Genomic DNA, 20,005 nt, shown 5'->3' on the forward strand with positions numbered 1-20,005 from the left:
ATGTAAAATGTGTTTAAATAGTTTTGATACAGAAAATAAGTTAAATGAACATAAACATTATTGTGGTAATAATAAAGCTGCTAAAATGATTCTACCAGAACCTTTTAATAAAACTTTAGAATTTGAGAAGTATAATCGTTCTTTAAGAATCCCTTTTGAGATTATTTTTGACTATGAATGTACACTCGTACCAATATACACTTGTCAACCAAATGATAAAGAGTCTTTTACAAAATGTTATCAGAAACATATACCTAATAATTTTTGTTACTATATTAAATATAGTAATGGTGATTATAAACCTCCTTTAGTATATTCTGGTCCAAATGTAGCTCAAGAATTTTTAAGATGTATGTATGATGAAGAAATAGCTATTTCAGAAATATATGATAAAATAGTTCCAATAGAATTGATGACTGCAGACCAAAAAAATAATTTTAATAATTCTATCAAATGTCATATATGTGAAAGATTATTAAGTGAATTACCTCCAAGGTTAGAGAAAAAATTAAAAATCTTTCATAATACTATTGAATATTATAAACAATATAATGATGATGAAAATATTAAAAAATATCAATATCTAAGGAAAAAAGAAATAAAATATAAAAACATTAATATGAGAAAAGTTTACGATCATGATCATTTGACTGGTAAATATAGAGGGGTGGCTCATTCTATATGTAATCTTACTTCTCAAAACCCTAAATTTATTCCAATCGTTTGTCATAATCTATCAGGTTATGATGCTCATCTATTTATAAAAGAATTTGGGAATGGTGACAATGATATAAAATTAATTCCAAATAATGAGGAAAAATATATTTCGTTTTCAAAAATTATAAAACGTACAAAAGTGATCAAAGATGAAGAAACAATATTAACAACAAAATTAAGATTTATTGATTCATTTAAATTTTTACCAAGTTCTTTAGATAAACTAGCAAATAATCTTGAAAAACATCAATTTAAAGAACTTAGTAAATATTTTCCTGAAGAACATTTAGATTTAGTTACTAGAAAGTTAGCTTATCCTTATGAGTATATGGATTCTGAAGATAAATTTAATGAAACATATTTACCACCTATAGAAAAATTCTATAGTTCTCTCACTGATAAAAATATAACCAAAGAGGAATATGAAAACTCACAAAAAATTTGGAAAGTATTTAATATACAAAATCTTCGTGAATTCACCAGTTTATATAATAAGATTGATGTTTTACTATTAACAGATATAGTGGAAAATTTTAGAGACATTTCTTTAAAAAATGATAAATTAGATCCTCTGTGGTATTACACTACACCAGGATTTGCGTGGGATAGCATGTTAAGAATGACAAAAGTAAAGCTAGATTTATTAACAGATATCGATCAAATATTGATGTTTGAATCCGGAATAAGAGGGGGCTTATCTCAATGTAGTCAAAGATATTCAAAAGCAAATAATAAATATATGGGAGATAAATTTAAAGAAAATAATGAATCAATATTTTTACAATACTTGGATGCAAATAATCTTTATGGTTGGGCAATGAGTAAATATTTACCTACTGGAGATTTCAAATGGGTTGATAATCTGAATGATTTTGATGTAATGAATATTTCTGATAAATCATGTAAAGGTTATATTTTAGAAGTCGATTTATCTTACCCTAAAGAACTTCATGATCTACATTCAGATTTCCCTTTAGCACCAGAAAGACATTTTGATGACAAACAACTCCCAAAATTATTAACAACTTTGTATGATAAGAAAAAATATATAATACATTATGAAACATTAAAATTATATATTAAACTAGGTTTAAAGATAGAGAAAATTCATAGAGTATTAGAATTTAGTCAATCTCCTTGGTTAAAAGTGTAAATTGATTTCAATACTAATCTTAGATCAAAAGCTAAGAATGAGTTTGAAAAAGAATATTTCAAATTAATGAACAATAGTGTTTATGGACGTACTATGATGAATGTGAGAAATCATGTTGATATAAAATTATGTTCTAATGTTTCAAAACTAGACAAATTAATTGCGAGACCAAATTTTGATAAAATAACAATTTTTACAGATAATTTAGCTGCAATCCATATGAAAAGATGTCAAATATCTTTCAAACAACCAATATATATAGGAATGTGTATTTTAGATTTATCTAAATTGTTAATGTATGATTTTTATTATAATATAATAAAGAAAAAATATGGAAATAGAGTTAGATTATTATGTACAGATACAGACTCACTAATATTAGAAATAAAAACTGATGATTTCTATCATGATATAAATGTAAAGATAGATAATAAAGATATATCATTAATTGATGATTATTTTGATACATCAGATTATTCAAAAGATAATATTTATGGTTTACCTTTAGTTAACAAAAAAGTCTTAGGTAAGTTTAAAGATGAGTTAAACGGAAAAATTATGACTGAATTTATAGGTTTAAGATCCAAATTATATTCACATCGAATCTTAGATAGGTACTGAAAAGGAAATTAAAAAATCTAAAGGTTTTAAAAAAAATGTTGTGGAAAATAAAATATGTTTTAATGATTTTGAAAATTGTTTACTAACAAAAAAATCAAAATATGTTAAACAAAATTTATTCAGAACTAAGCTGCATGATATTTTTACTGTAGAACAAAACAAAAAAGCTTTAAGTGCTTATGATGATAAAAGATTTATTTTGGAAAATAGTATTGATACATTAGCTTGGGGACATTATAAAACAAATATAGATAGAAATGATTTTGTAAGCCATCTCAATACATTAATTAAAAATCAAAATAAAAAAGATTGAAAATATAATATATTAAAATATTTTCCATTTCTATTATTTATATCACATTTCAATATTTTCTAATATTGAAATTTTGCATTTAAATTTTCAATTATTAATATCATAAGTTCTATGAAAAATATTTTAATAATTATTGCATTTCAATTGTCTGATCTTTTTACACATTGTTTTCTTTGTGATCTTTTATTGATAAAATAAAAGTGTGCCAGGAATGGTACATCTATACTACTAAGGCCTAGTGAACCCAAAGTTGACTTTGAAATGACTATAATTATCAAACCTAATAATGAACCATTTTATTTTAGACCTAGAAAGTTTTCATATTATGAAAAACAAAAGGTAGAAATAATGATCGATGAATTACTAAAAAATAAAATTATTCAAAAGAGTTATTCGCCATATAGTTCTCCCATTGTTTTAGTGAGAAAAAAACAGGCGATTTGCGTCTGTGTGTAGATTACAGGGAATTAAATAAGATAACATTAAAAGATAACTTCCCATTACCAAGGATAGAAGATCAAATTGATAAGTTAAGAGATAAATATTATTTTACTAAACTTGACTTAAAAAATGCGTTTTATCATGTTAAACTTAATAAAGAATCAATTAAGCTGACTTCATTTGTCACACATTCTGGACAGTATGAGTACTTAAGGATGCCGTTTGGTCTTAAAAATAGTCCACCAGTTTTTATGCGTTACATTAATTTAATTTTTAAAGATTTAATTGAATGTGGTGAAATTCTAATATATATTGATGATATCATGATTGCAACTCGGGATGTACAAAGTCATTTTTACATTTTTAAAAAAGTATTAAAGTTATGAGTAGATAATCTGCTAGTATTAAGATTAGATAAATGTACATTTTTATATAATACAATCTCATATTTAGGGTATATTATATCAGGAGAAGGTATACAACCAGACACATGTAACATAAAAGCTATACAAGATTTCCCTTTACCTAAAACTACAAAAGAACTACATAGCTTTGTAGGATTGGCTTCATATTTTCGAAAATTTATTAAAGACTTTTCATTGATAGCAAAACCTCTTTATGAATTATTAAAAAAAAATACTCCCTTCGTGTTTGGTCAAAGGGAAATGGATGTTTTTAATCATTTAAAATGCTTACTAGTTTCCCCACCAATATTATCAATTTATTCTCCATTATTGGAAACACAATTACATTGTGATGCGTCTTCACATGGATATGGCTCAATACTAATGCAAAAACAATCTGATGGTAAATTTCATCCAGTAGCACATTTCAGTAAGAGAACTACACCAACTGAAAGTAATTATCACAGTTTTGAACTGGAAATGTTGGCGATTGTGTATTCTTTAGCGATTCAGAGTTTATTTACAAGGTATAGAATTCAAAATTATTACAGATTGTAATAGTTTAAAATTAGCTTTATCAAAAAACGAAATTAATACCAAAATCCTCAGGTGGTCATTTATATTACAAGAATATACTTATACACTTGAACATAGGAGCAGTTCTAAGATGAGACACGTTAACGCATTAAGTAGAGTTCATAATGTACTAGTGATAGAAGAAAATAGTTTTGAAAGAAATTTATCAATTGAACAAGATAGAGACGAGGTTATCAGTAAGAAAAGAATCGAGTTAGAAAAAAATGATAGTAAATGGTTTGAAATGAGAGATGGGTTAGTCTACAGGAAAGATAAAAAAGGTTTGTTATTTTATGTCCCAAAATCTATGGAACAAAGTGTAATTCGTACATGTCATGATGAATTGGGACATGTCGGGATAGATAAAACCATGTTAGCTTTGTCAAAAACATATTGGTTTCCAGAGATGCGTTTGAAGGTAAAAACATACATAAACAATTGTATGAAATGTATAGTTTACTCTCCAGCGAGTGGCAAGGCAGAAGGCTTTTTACATAAAGGGTCCTTATATCCAGCGACACGGTAGTGTCGCGAGCTAAGTAAAAAAAAAAGGAAGGCGAAGCACTCGACCGTGTATATCTACAGAAACCTAAACATTCCCATTTAATACGTGTTAATATTTTGGTATTCTTTATTAAAGGCTGTAGGTCTAATAAATGAACCAAATAGTTAGAATGAGATATCAATCGATCGAGAAAATCATAGGCTACGTGCTTTTATAATTTTAAATAGAATCGGTTGAATAGTATTTTAGTTATGATCAAAAAACTGTGGATATTTAAGTGATCATTTTATATTACTTTCGCCGCCGGCTGCCGTATTAAACGCGTCATGTTGACGGGACGAGTGAGAGGATTCTTGCGACGGCGGCGTGTGTCTCCCACTACTATTGCTTCCCCCCACCGCTAGACACATACAACATACTAACACGCGAACATGGTCCACAATCGCTTATCAGTTATCGGTATCGGTGCATTCTGTTTTCGTAATTTGAAATTTCGTTCTTTCGTCTCGCGTCCTGCGTACGAGCTTGTTGTCGGCGTTATTGTCTCGTGTCCATAATATTATTATTCAATGCACGTGGTATCACCAAACCTAACCGTATCGACTATCTATCATTTTCCATTGAGCATTTTATTGTTTAATAATATATAGTCGTTATAATAATAATTATTATTATAACAGTCTTTATTATAATTTATAATACTTTATTGTGACTGTCTTCATATTTGTGTCGAATTGTGTCTACATTAAAAATGGTAACTTAACTCCAAAAGGCGCGAGATATGAGGAAAAAAATATCAGGAGTCTACTCAATCTAAAATCGTAGTTGAAAGTTATAATAGTACTACTATTAAACAGTGCAGTATTAACACGGTACATGAAGTACCACTAAAAAGAAAGAATCCAAAATCCAAACAGTTATTTCCATTTTATTAAATATTGAAAAATGTACCAATAGATCAATTGGTAAATTAAAAATGCCTCTGGTTCAAGGTAGGTGTACTGCAGATAGAGTATTAAAATGGGTGCTGAAGTATAGGAAACAAAATGTACTTTTGTACAGAACGATATGTTTAAACATCTTAAAAAAATTATAAATAAGACATTACATCATAATAATGGAAAAAAAAATAAAAAATATCTTGACCCTAATAAAAACTAATGATATCTCAACAAAAACACTACGTCAACTCCGTGTAAAAAAACGCTAAGTAAAAAAAAAAAAATATATAAATGCAATAAAATGTGTGATATAAGGTGGAATCTAAGTAAATAGTTTAATGAATAAAATGTATGTATAAATAATTAATTCAAATTTAATAAAAATTGGTTATTTATATTAATTTATAATATGAATTATTTTAACTCAAATTGATCCAATTTTGGTTTACTTGGCCGGAAGATTCAGTCTAAAAAATGTATAGCCAAGTACTAATAGTTTATGTAATAAATAATGAAAGCACCATTACAATAAATAAATAGTTTCCGGCTAAGTAAACCAAAATTGGATCAATTTGAGTTAAAATAATTCATATTATAAATTAATATAAATAACCAATTTTTATTAAATTTGAATTAATTATTTATACATACATTTTATTCATTAAACTATTTACTTAGATTCCACCTTATATCACACATTTTATTGCATTTATATATATTTTTTTTTTTACTTAGCGTTTTTTTACACGGAGTTGACGTAGTGTTTTTGTTGAGATTGTTAATAAACCTCTAGGAAATGATAGGTTAGGTTAGGTTAGGTTAGGTTATAAGTGATATTGAGGGGTTTCAAGTTACTCAAAGACCATTTAATGGTATCTTCAATGCCTCTAGGATGAAACCTTGGTTTTATTGCCAAGAGATTGAAAATTGAGTTGACAATCTTTATATAATCATGAAAGGATTTAATGTATAAAATATATGAACATTATACAATTTTGTAATTATATAATATAATTATATAATATATTCTCCTTTGGAAAATTAATTCACATCATTAATTTACATTTTTATTTAGGTATAAATATTATATAATTATAACATAAATAGTCTTATTATGTAAAAAAAAAAAAATATAACAATTGTATTTAGTATTTACTAATAACTAATATTGTAATTTGTTAATTTATATTTTAATTGTATCATAGTTAGTTTTTATTATGTAAAAAAAAAAAAAAATTATTTTGTTAAAAAAAAATAACAATTGTATTTAGTATTTACTAATATTTGATACTGTAATTTGTTAATTTATATTTTAATTGTTTCTTATAATGTATATACAATCGTCAGGAAGGGCCGAATTGTAGGCACTGTAATCTAACCTTAATAGGTATTTGTTGTATTATCAATATATTGTGTTGTCACATATGTACAACGAGTAGTCTCGGACCTCAGTTGTTCTGTATCTGTTCAGTCTCATGTAATTAATAAACCGTTTTTTTTCAAATTAAATATAGATGTTTATTCATTTCTACAATATTATTGAGTATTTTAATATTCTTGAATTCGATTGGAAATAACAATAATTATAGAATATGTCCCACCTTTTTCTTTACAATACTTAGGTGAGGCTGAGCCTCACTTGCCTCCCTTGACGAGCCGTCACTGATAATATCACGAACAACACGGTATTACACGATAAGAATGACCTAATAAGATGTTCGATATTGCACAGAATATGTCAGTGATGTAGCTAAATAGCCTATCCAATGCGCCGTGTTATAATTTTGTTATTCAGATGGACAATGAACATGCGTTATTAGTTAGATAATATTACATCTTATTATATTTCGAATGTATCACAGTTCTGTCTTGTATACAGTTTAACGTAACACCGGCTTAGTTCAGTGCAGTTATTAAATTGCACATAAGATTATCAATACATTGCGCGGAACTCTTGTAAACTTTTGTCTCAGCATCTCTAAAATATCTGTTAGGTTTACATAATATTGTAGAAATTGTGTTAAATAATAAGACATCAATCCTGTTAATCTTCAATCCAGGCGTAACGTTTTGTTGTAAATTGTGCACTTCATTGAGTATTGGCCTTATTGTGTAGTAAAATTAAATTGATTAGGGTTGGAATATATATATATATATATTTGCGCGTCAAATGAATTGAATGAGTTCCCCATTTTTAATATTTTTATAAATACATAAGAGTTTAATTGGAGGGAGGGAATAAAAATTTGATTTTGATTTACGATAGAAAATCATAATATTAATAAAAAATATTCATCCAACAGTCTGAACTGAAATTTGTTTTGATGTAATTGATCTCTATATTGCCTTTATTTGTACAATGATAAAAAATGGAATGTAAACATTTTTTTAACTCTAATTTTTGCCAGTTCTTTTTTTCATAATTTTTTACTTTTTCCTTTAACAACATGCTGCACCCAACAATAGCTTTTTATCGTCGATCGTGTGATGCAGTTTATACTTATTGATTTTTACGATTAAACGTTGTATATAGGTAGTGATCTCAACGGCTGTCGTCATATCGCGTTGAATGACCACGTGATTTATATGAAATTATAATCATGAAATCATACTCCTCACATGTGAATATAAATACATATTCATAAGTTTTACCGCAGAAATATGTTGAAATTATCTGGAATGCGCCGGTACAGGCAATCCATCGCGCATCATGTTGGTTATACTGCAACAATCTCTCCGAAAACGAAATAAATAGATGACATAAAAAAACAAGTAATTGTTATAAAAATATATCGTACAGGATTCGTTTTGAATACAATTGGATATTTTTAAAACGAGCGTTGTTATTTTAATGATTATAACTCAGTAAAGTTAACGATGATGCACCGCTTCGTATATGCCAATTGATTTGTATGCAACGGAAAGAGTACTCAATGATCCTGTATGAAGAATGGCGGCTAATTCAAAATTTGCTATTATTTATTTAAATAGTAAAAATTTGGGGCACAGCCATTACATTCGCACAGTAAACTGATGAGATGCTCGTATTTGTATAAATAAAAAATAATATTTGTCGAATCGACACCATAATGCTACAGATTTTCATTAATAAATTATAATTATAATATTACTGTCCCCAGTGCTTTATATGTGAGTAACGAGCCCGTTTTCAAACGTCAGATCCACACACGGATATAGTTGATCTATATCCTTATGTTTTATTTTTTAACCATATTATAGCTTTTAGTTTTGCTGGACAACTAATGAGGATTTCAAATGTCTCGCCGTTAATGGTTTTGAGTCAGTCGGTTGGTATAATAATAATAATAATAATAATAATAATAATATTATACCCTCTTTTACGCGAGTAAAAAGGTCTGTGCAACATAAAATTAAAATAATTATGTACAAAAGCTATATACATTATAATAACAACGATACATGTGTACTGTGTAGGCTGTATCACCTTAATCTGTTGGTTAAATCCATTGCGGAATTTACTTATAAAGTATACATCCACACGATAACTGTGACAACAACAAAAATATGTACGTATGACATTTAAAAAAATCTTTCTTCGAATACCTACCACAATAGGTCATTTTAAACTAGTTTTTAATGCGGCTACAAAAGATTATAAATCATGAACAGGTCCATTACTATGAATTTCCACGTACATGATGTTATATAATAATATAATATCCATGCACCCTAACCTTGTATCGCTCAGTCTAGTAATCTACCATGGTTATCTATTAAAAATTTAGAAATTGAAGGTTTCTTATAATATAATTATCATCGTTTTCATGGTGATATTATTCTCGAATTAGATTTCACGAATGAAGCGGTGGAAATTTCAATTATTACTTATACCTATTTAATATCCAATAAGTACTACCCCACAAGAAAATACAAAACGGAATAAAATCAGATACCAAGTTTCGGTTTTTCGGTTTTTCGGTTTAAAGACAACATTAAAATCTAAACTAACATTATACAAAGTAATGATACGCCTGTTAACGCTACATGTGTTTGAAACCTGAGCTAAAACAATAACAGACGATCAGAACCTAGCAAGATTTGACAAAAAGGTATTTGCAACACATTTTTTGGCTTCAGAATAATCCTTAAACACATGAGAATATGATCCAAGAAAAAACGAAAAGGTAATAAGCATGTAGAGGATTCAGAAATATTAGCTACAATGACTAGTAAAAGGATAGGCAATGAAAGGCATGTATGGTTAGATTGGGAACAGACATCGGTCAAGTTACCATGCTTTAGGTCGAAGAGCAAAAGAACGCTCGAATGCTGTTCAAAAAAAAAAAAAATATACAGGGTTCATACAGATCTAGATATACGGGGAATATTGAATAGTAGGTAAAGAGCTAGTCATGAATAGAAACAGATGGAGGTAATTGGTAATTGCAGCAAAGGAATTATATAAACGGCCTTTACTAAGCAAAAAATAAATCCACTAGGTATACTGCACGATTGGAAAGTAGACAATATAGATAAAGACAATATAGGAAAAGGCAACTTAGTATTTTTTTATCGTTACTTATTTTACGGAAACGTTATTTGCAAAGAGGTCACATCTATTCACTGTTTGGGGCTAAGCAATGTGGAAACAGTACGGCCCCATGTAATGATTTTCACCAGAAAAAAATCTATTCACTTTGGTTGGGACAGCTGTAAATGATAAGAACGTCGTAAAATCTTAAAATCGATAGGAATCAGTCGATTAAAATACTAAGCCGGCTTGTCAAAAAACAAAAAAAATAAATAGAATATGCGTTTTATTGATTTTTTAGATTTTTAAACTGGTGTTATTATATAGATCTAAAAATTTAAAGAGATAATCCCAACTTGTGCATCTTTAAAATAGTTTTTAATAGTGACGCAAATTGTATTAGAGGAATCAAGAGAAATCCAATAATTAGTTCGGACGTGTTGTTTTAGTTTTTCCCAAATATCGGGTTTGGGACTAATCGGGTTCCTCAAACGACTGATACATATTGACTTGAACCAACTTGTTTATTTTGAAACCATTCTAAGTTAGCTTGATAGTAAGGTTTTATGATTTTGTATAATGTTGTAACGCCATTTGAACATTTTAATGGGATCGCCTGCATATTTTTCAACACTATTGCCCCTCTTTTTTCATCACAGTAATTGATTAGGTACTACATAATATATTTTATTTATTGACAAATATAATATCGAGTTGAAGGGTTGAACATAATATATTTTATAATTTAATGAATCAAAATGGTTAATTATTAATTTCTTTCACCTTTTGGATTTAATTGTACATATAAATACATATTAGACATGTTTAACCAATACATTACATTATGTTATGTATATTCTATACTTAAACTGACAACCAGTCGCAAATCAAAAAATTTCAAAGGTGTAAAAACGTCTATGTTTTTAACTAATTACATATGTTTCATATTCAAACTTTGAAGGATGCCACTCCGTAAATCGAAAATATTATACTCCCCCGTTCGTAGTTAATCATCATTTATGTTAATAATATCATTGCAGTGTAATTATAATATAACCATGCAAACATAACTGTATTACCGATTTAATAACGCAAAAATAGAAAAGAATAAAAGTAAAATATAATAAAATAAAAATGAAAATAAAATACATATAGGTATATAATTATTAATTATATAAATAATTATAAATATAAATAAATACGACTAAGATTCCTGCCAATAGTTATATTAAAAATAATTAAAATATGGAGAGTTGATGTTATGATGGGTCTTTGTCGTTCCCTACATATAAGTGCAAAAATAACAGATGTAAATATTAAAATTGCGCTATTATCTTCCTATTGATAATCGATGGGTTCTCGAGGTCGTAATTCGAGAATATGATCAAATACACCGTACAATATAATTGCATTTAAAATATGCCCAGCATAAAATATTATATTAATGCCTTACCTGACTCGCAGGTACCTGTGGTCTATGTTTTAAAAGTAATAGGCGACATAACGTAATTATCACTCAAAACAATCGAATCGAAATAATTAAACGCACTGATTATTGCTGAACATAAGGAGTCCAGTTGTCGCTCGCAAAATTCAGTGTTTGGAGGTTGTTACTGTCGTTGTAAGTGTGGTGCTCATGCACTGATGAGAGAAGCTAACAGTGGTCAAACCAGCCAGAGTTGCGGGCAGCTCTATCAAAGGCCTCTGCGTTTCCAAAAACTTAGCGTTGTCCTTGGTCACAGAGACCCTCATTAGACCATCCCTCGTCCTCTGGTGTCACATTAAATAGTTCACACGTGTTGTGCCAGATTGTCACAATTATTAAGTTTTCGTGTGACCAAATAATGTAAATCGTTCTTTTCATTAGTGTTTAATGGTGTTTTTTAGATTTTAAGTTTTTTAACGGTTATCTGCGTACGACAACTTGACCGTTATTAATTTTATTGAATATTTAAACAAAATATAATCATTATTTAATTACACCGATATACCTATATAGTTACTAAATAAATAAATGTCATGGATGGTTGGAAAAATGTCTTTTGTTATCATCGTGCAAAAATATATCAATTTTCAGGCCATTTAAGACGGTGGTGAGTGAAAATCTCTATGCTCTGCGGTCGAAAACATTCTGTCCAAATCTGATTTATATAATATAACGCTTCAATATGTATAAAAAAAGTGCATCAAGGCTTACTTCTAGGTGGGCCACTCGGGTGCTATTCTGTATATACCAGTTTGGTCAACTTAGGTAAGAGAACGAAAATAAGTAGAACAGTCCGTATCATATAATATTGACAGAGCCATGTCAAAATCAAAAATAGTATATGAGGCCAATTTGAGAAGACATGTGCAGTATTGGGTGAATCACAGTTGAATAAAGTCCCAAAATATTGCTCTTCAGCACAAAATATTAAAGTTTTTGAAATAAACATGTTAAATTGCAGTTAATTTAAGATACTTTAAGAAATGGCTTGTATTTTCGTCATAGTTTTGGGTATTAAAAACCATTTTCTATTGAATAAATAATTATTACTATTACTGTCTATACGTTCCCACATAGATACCTAATATTATAATAAATATTTTAAATGAACTATATATTTTTTTTTGACATACGTCATCCGCGGGTTTTTAAAAATCATTACTATAATGCGACAGGCCTTAACAGGCTAATGTTCACCCTCCCCAACCACAATTTTAACAGAGATTTCGTCGCCTCCATCACAAAGATATTTACTTAAATATCATTTGCCTGAGCGTTTATATTAAACATAATGTTATATATACTTGTTCACAGGACTTATACTCGCGGCCGGGCTGTTCGTGTTCGCCTCAGTGCTCAACGACAGCTTCTCGCCCGTCGTTTACCAATCCATGGAAGGGTTCAACGGCGCCGGGTTCGACGGCGGACTGCGGTCCGACTACGATTACCGATACGGCTGGTCGTTTGTCGCGTGCAGCCTGGCGTTCCTGGCGTCCGAGGCGTCAGCCGTGTTCATTATCACGGCGTACTTCCGGCGGCTGGAGGACCGCGTCCAGTACACGGCCGTCGATCGGAAACCGTCCCTGGAAACTCCACCACCGACCTGTGGCGGAGACAGGACGTCGTCGGCATATTCAGCAGACGGGCTGGCCGATTTGTCAGACGGCCCGGTCAGTGCCGACAACGCCGCAACCAATGAAATGATTTCGCAGTCAGAACAGCCGTCGTCGTCGGCCGTCATGTCTGGCCGCCATCATGCTCAGTGTGCATCAGTCAGCGGCGGCGGTGGTGGCGATCAAGCGGCGTCTTCGTCTTCATCTTCATCCCCAGGTGGCGTAGCGGCAGAGACCTGCAGCAATGGCGCCATCAGCAAAACGCCGCCCGACATATGTCCGTTGAAGATTGGCTGCGACGGGCTAGCTTCAGGCACGCCCGGTGGCACGGTCACTGGCAGCCGGTTACCGACCAACTCGGTAGCGTACAGCAGCGCCACGTTAAACCTTCCCCACAAGTCGCAACACCAGCACTACAACAACCATCAACAACAGCAGCAGCAGCACCACCACCACCATCACCAACAACAACAACAACAGCACTACAGGCAGACGATGACCGTGGGAGGCAACGGATCGTGTTATGAGGTGGATACCACCAAACCGTGCACATGCACATCAGCCCTGACACTGAGCACAAAACGATACGCGACTATCGCCGGCGTAGCCAGGCATAACAACGGAGGCAAACAGTACACGACGACGACGACCGCGTTGACAAACAACATCAACGGCGGACGACGTTCGTCCACTGGATTGGCGGCCATCAAGGAATCGGTAGCCAGTGCAGATCATCACTCACTGCACCACAACAGCGTGCCCCACCACCGGAAACCCGAGCCGCCAACCAGGAAGCTCAAGGCGTCAGTCGGTGGTTACGTCGTACCACAGACACCCATCGCCGCCCTCGAAGCGCTCGACTGTCCGCCGGTCGCTGACCCGCGGATCGTCGTCCCCAGTTCGATATGACGAAAGTGTCGCGTCATCCTCGAACAGGACGAACACGCCGTCTGATTGCGACACGACGGCCAACCATTGTTCTTGCACCGGTCACGGCGAAACGCAATGCTTTGAGAGTACCTACATATTATTCGTCGTAAACACCACCCGCGCGACGATCAAAATATTATTCAATTTTGTTATTATTATTATTATTATTATATCCGGTACCTATCAATATGCGTGTTTGCTACCAGCTAACAGTAAATTACGTTATATCGGTATGCCGTGGCGTACCAAGGATTAAGAAATTAAGGTTAAATATGAATAATATCTAGTTTTTTACAATTGTTGTTAATAGTTATAATACGTTTACAAAATATTAATGCTAGGAGGGTGGGGGATAAATATCCAAAAACCCCTCTGCCTATCCCACTGTCGGAATGTAACGAGTTATGTAACAAATCATGTAGATAATATTATGATGATCAGACACGAGATTTATTCGTTTATTTTTTTGACGCCTTACGGAATCCGATGAGACAACAAATAATAATGCCGGTATACTTTAAGTGTGACAACAGTGTTTAAGAGGAAAATGGAAAGTTCGAAATCGCTAAAACAGAGTTCATTACATTTTTTGTTTAAGTAGTGAGTTGACCGAATAACTAATTTAAATTATTCGTATGAAAAAGTACTCTCGGTATATTTTGCTGATGATGCAATATTATTATGGGTAAAGTACAGTGACCAATTAAGATGACACCAAGTGAAGCAGCTGGGAAAAGTGTTGAGGCACTTCATAAATAGTGTAGTGGGAACTTTACCATTGTCCATTACCATAACAAACGTAAAGCCTAGTGTTGAAAATTATAAAATAGTAAATTTCACAACAGTCCTTTTTGAAACAACAAAAAAATTATAGTATAACAGTGATATTCCTTTCGTTATTTTAGATTTAAAAATAAAGAAACATTATGATGATTTTAACTCAATAACTATGTGATTGACGTAGGTTATATCGATGTACGATATGCGCATGTTAGAAAATGACTTAAATATCTTAATTTTTTTTTAATTTTTTTTTTTTTTTTACTAGGCAATCTGTTACAAAATGTTGAACAATAAGCTGAATTTATAATTTTTAAATACACACAGGAAACACAGAGTGAAGAGACCACCCAGTGGAGGTACTTCATCAATAGATAATTAACATTATCGGTAACTCACTTACAATTACATTTTTTTTAAATATTTATTTACATTATTTTTCATTTTTCAAAAGCTAATGAATTATATACTCATGTGAGCAAGTCACAACACCACTGTATTTATTTTTTAAATTTATTTTGAGGATTACCAGGTATGGATTTGGATGTTAGTTGAGAAATTAGTAGATTGGATTGACGATATAATCGATAAATGAAGCGTTTGTAATGTAGCTTGGTTAGTTCCGTGACTGTAGATCAGAGTGGTGGGATTTATTTGAAACATAGAATGGAGTGTTTGAAATGATACGAAGGATTTTAGACTGGACTCTTTGGATACGTTTGGTATTTGAAATTTGACTTGAATATCTAGTCCATAGAACAATAACTATACGCATAAAATAAGTGTTTTGTCAACAACTATAATAATCGGTGAATAACGTTTTATTTTCTTCAATATTTTACCACATAACATACTTAAAACCATATTATACAATATTGTAAATTAAACATTCCGAATTGTAGAGTACTTAATCGTTTGTGTTAACATCGCTTTTGAACGTCTCGCCTCCGGCATACGAGCTGTTCCCCAGGTACTCGTTTTTTTCCCTGTTTCAAACGTTTTACTAAATAGTAGGTGGTATAAAAAAATAAAAATGAAAATGTTTGTTTGTTTTTTATATACCAGCACTCTAGTATTTATTATTTTATTGTTATGTACAAGCTATAGTTCGTTCAGACGGTATTTTTTTTCGATATAAACCGAAAGATGCAACAGTATAATACGATACGGGCAAAATTAAGTTTAATGGGTTATTACTAAAATGCCCAGTTGATTTTGACCATCACCGCTTTTCCGTTGTTATAAGAATGCCAACATTGCCTTTTTTATTATTTTTCAGTTTGTCTTTTACACATACGTATCATGTTATAATATTAATATAATTATATATTATAAACCTTCAATGATTTTGTAACTGTTTATAAAATATTATTTAAATTTAATACCTATCTATTTATTAAATTGTCTAAAACAATACAAAAGGTAACGATTTAATCAAATAAAAGGATGACAAATAATAAAAAAATAAAAAATGTCAACAGAATAACAAAATTTCAAACGATAAATAATATGAAATAATAATAATAATAATAATATAGTTTTTTTTTATTTAAAATACAACAACGACAAAAATATGTCCCATCTTTAATGCTAAAAGTATAACGTTCGATACTCAGAAAAAAAGAATCAAAACTACTGGTAAATTACGTTTAATATATTGTTCTTCAAAAATTATCATTTATCGTTCTACTAAAATTAATTAGTTTTATCAAGTTCTATGATTTATGATTCGTTTTTTTTTTAATAACAAAATATTTTATATTATATTATATTTTTGTACAGAAAAAATATTATTAATAGCTGACCCCGTTTAATTCGTTGCACGTTAAATGTACCATCTCCATATGACTCAAACTTTATTCAATTTCATTCAATTTTATTTGTTATTTGTTATTTAATTTAATTTGTATCACCTCCCCGTCACCGTACTCGTCCTGTCGGGGCATAAAATTCTCCTGAACAGAACCGTCACCCTGCTGATAGGGTGGTGTGAATAAAAAATAATTAAATAAAACATATATAAGCATTTAAAAGTGAGTAATCGCTTTATTGTTAATCGTGTCAATATCAATTTCTATTAGTATTAATCACATCTCGAAGGTGAATATACTCTTCAGATTGGAGTTGGTCTGATTCAACCTGATGAATGTTAATCTCTCCGTTTCAATTTTAACACACATGCCAACAACATATTTGTGATATAATCGCCGACATTTCAATATGTGATTGTTTTCATTTTCCTGAATCATTAGGCGGTATGAATAATAGTTCATTGAACTGACTTTTTTGTTGGTTTCAGAACCTGTAAATAGATTTTGTTTTTATAACATTGAAATATAAAATTAAAATACATAATATGGTGACAATGATTTTATCGCCATAACTAAACTAATATTTTAATTACCTGTAATGGGATTTATCATTTGTATTGAGAAATCATAGCCATCTTCACCTTGCCAAAATATAATGGGATATTGCAGTGATTGAGGTGTTTTTCCTTTATACGTTGTAATCGATCATTCCGACGATGTAAAACAATATCACGGGGTTCCAAGTTTTCTCCAACTACAACGATACCAGCTTCATCAATAGTTGGTGCATTAAAACGTCTTGCATGTTGACCCGCAGGTGTTTTATCGGCTCTGATTACAATTTTGTAATTATCAGATGGCATCAGATCCAGTGCAGTTTTAAACAATATAATCAATTGACTGTGTTCATGAAATAAAGTTTGTAATTGTTCTACAATAGACCTCTTTACTAAATTGTTATGTGCACAACGCAGATCAATTTCTTGTGGTGAATTGCCCATAAAATAAATTTGCAGGAATTTGTATAGTTGCTATCTGACACTGGTAACATTTCGGTCGTCACGTTCTTGTGCACTTTGGTTAGATCGGTTATTACTTTGGTTTTTGTAGCATTTTGGGGTTTCTACTTAAATTGCTTCGTCGTATATCAAATATAAATTATTGTGTCACATGCAATAATTAGTGATCATAGGTAACTTAACATTCTGCACAAAACACAATATACGAAAATTCGTGTATCAGTTGACAAAAGCAAACTCGGTAGAGTAGGTAACAGAAAATCCAAGAAAAACAACACTTACGACATATTGACAGTTTGTTGATGTTTCAATTTAATGTACGTCTTTAAATAATAATACATACACGAAAAATGAATAAAAATGTAATGGCTTTGTAAATTGTTCATCATCCAAATCATTATAATTTTAATCGTTCATTAACAGAGAGCTCACAAATAAACGACCACCATAGATGATGTTCTTGATCAGTGATTACATTGCCATGGAGACGATCAATATTTTTTTATTTTTATTAATAGAATCAAGTCCGCGGCTACTATGGCCATTGGACGAACATTATATTTACAAAATTATACATAGTAATACATTTTTATGTAGAGATACAATATATAAAGGAGAGAAAACAATGAAACATTACGTTAACTTATTGTATTAGATTTTGTTAAGAAGTCCTGTGATGCGGAGAAATTCCAGGGTAGTTGTGAGATTGCTCTGCTCGGGGCTGAGTAAATATAAATGTTGACCAATGTTAATTTTATGGAGGGTTAAAGAGTTAATTTAATTAATTAAGTAGGTATATCCATTTTGATATGCAAATAATGAAGTAATAAGTATACCTGTATACTGCAATCAACTTATTGGCTTAATGCCATTTAATATTTATACAATTTTAGTAACTAAAATATTAATTTTTAAGTAGTACACTAATACAGTAGTACCTGCCTATAGAATGGATCTCTAATAAAATACAGTATTAGTATTATTATAAAAATTAAAAAAATATAAAATATAATTGTAATCATGTTTATTTAGCATTCAGGTGTTAAAAATTACTTAAATTACTTCCAATTAGTTAAAATTGCTAAATAAACATGATTACAATTATATTTTATATTTTTAATTTTTATAATAATACTATTTTTTTTTTTTTTTTGTGTGTGTCTGTACACTGTACAGCATAAATAGTCAAAATAATGCTTAAATTTAAAACTTTGGGGGTGGTTTCTGATGTAAAAGTGAATATCCTTGGTGCATTGTACAGGTCAAAAGTGAACATTTTCCAACAGTTTTCAAAAAATCAAGAAAAACAAAAAAAGTGACAGAAAAACGGGAATTTTTACGCAAAACCAGTTTTTGACCAAATAGATTTTTTTATATGGTTGTAATTCAAAAACTAATCACAGTAAATACTTGAAATTTTCACCAAATGTTTATGTTATTGTTATTTAAATACAGTTTAATTTTCAAAAATGTTTGACTTTTTTATGTTATTTATAGACCACTGAAATTTTCGATTTGTATGAGAATTTTTTTTTGAAGTGTCGGTAAAAAATTTTTGGATGACCAAAAAAAGTTGAAAATTTTATACAAAGTTCCTTATGAGTTTTTATAATTGTAACTAAAAAAAATTAAAAATCGTTAGTCGCAATTTTTTTTATAAGCACTTATAGTTCAAATTTTCACGAAATCTGTCGAAAACGCGAAAATTTGCAAGTAATTTATAAGTTGAAAAATCAAAAGCTTTTTGCGTTTATAACTAAGGATTAAAAATACAAAACTAAGTTTTCCTTCAAATAGCTAATGAGAAACTCGAAGCATCATTATAGGAAAAATTTTAAGTGCGTTTGAATTGTAACGATAACGATTTATCCTCAAACGATTTTAAACATTTGTTATTTTTCAAAAATTATAAGTCGTAGATACTTGAAAATTTTACCAGTTATTTAAAATTGACATTTTTATTACGTCATGATTTAATTTTCAAAATATTTCGACTTTTTTTGAGGTATTTATAGACAACAGAAATTTTCAAGTTTTCTGAAAATTTTTTTTTGAAGTGTCGATAAAATTTTTATGGCCCTATCAAAATACTTAAAAATTTAATACAATGTTACTCATAAGTTATTATTGTGGTGATTAAAAAATTATAACAATACATAGGCACGATTTTTTTTTATTAGCA

General features: G+C 30.3%; 1 pseudogene; it reads right to left on the reverse strand.

The window, feature by feature from the left end:
• The window catches only part of LOC149056625 (uncharacterized), a 161,628-nt pseudogene extending 143,637 nt beyond the window's left edge, over positions 1-17,991 (reverse strand).
• Positions 17,992-20,005: the final 2,014 nt, after the last annotated feature.

Source organism: Diuraphis noxia, unplaced genomic scaffold (assembly GCF_037042655.1).
Source record: "Diuraphis noxia isolate RWA-SAM2 unplaced genomic scaffold, SU_Dnox_SAM2 contig0003, whole genome shotgun sequence".
Classification (NCBI taxonomy): Eukaryota; Metazoa; Arthropoda; class Insecta; order Hemiptera; family Aphididae; genus Diuraphis; species Diuraphis noxia.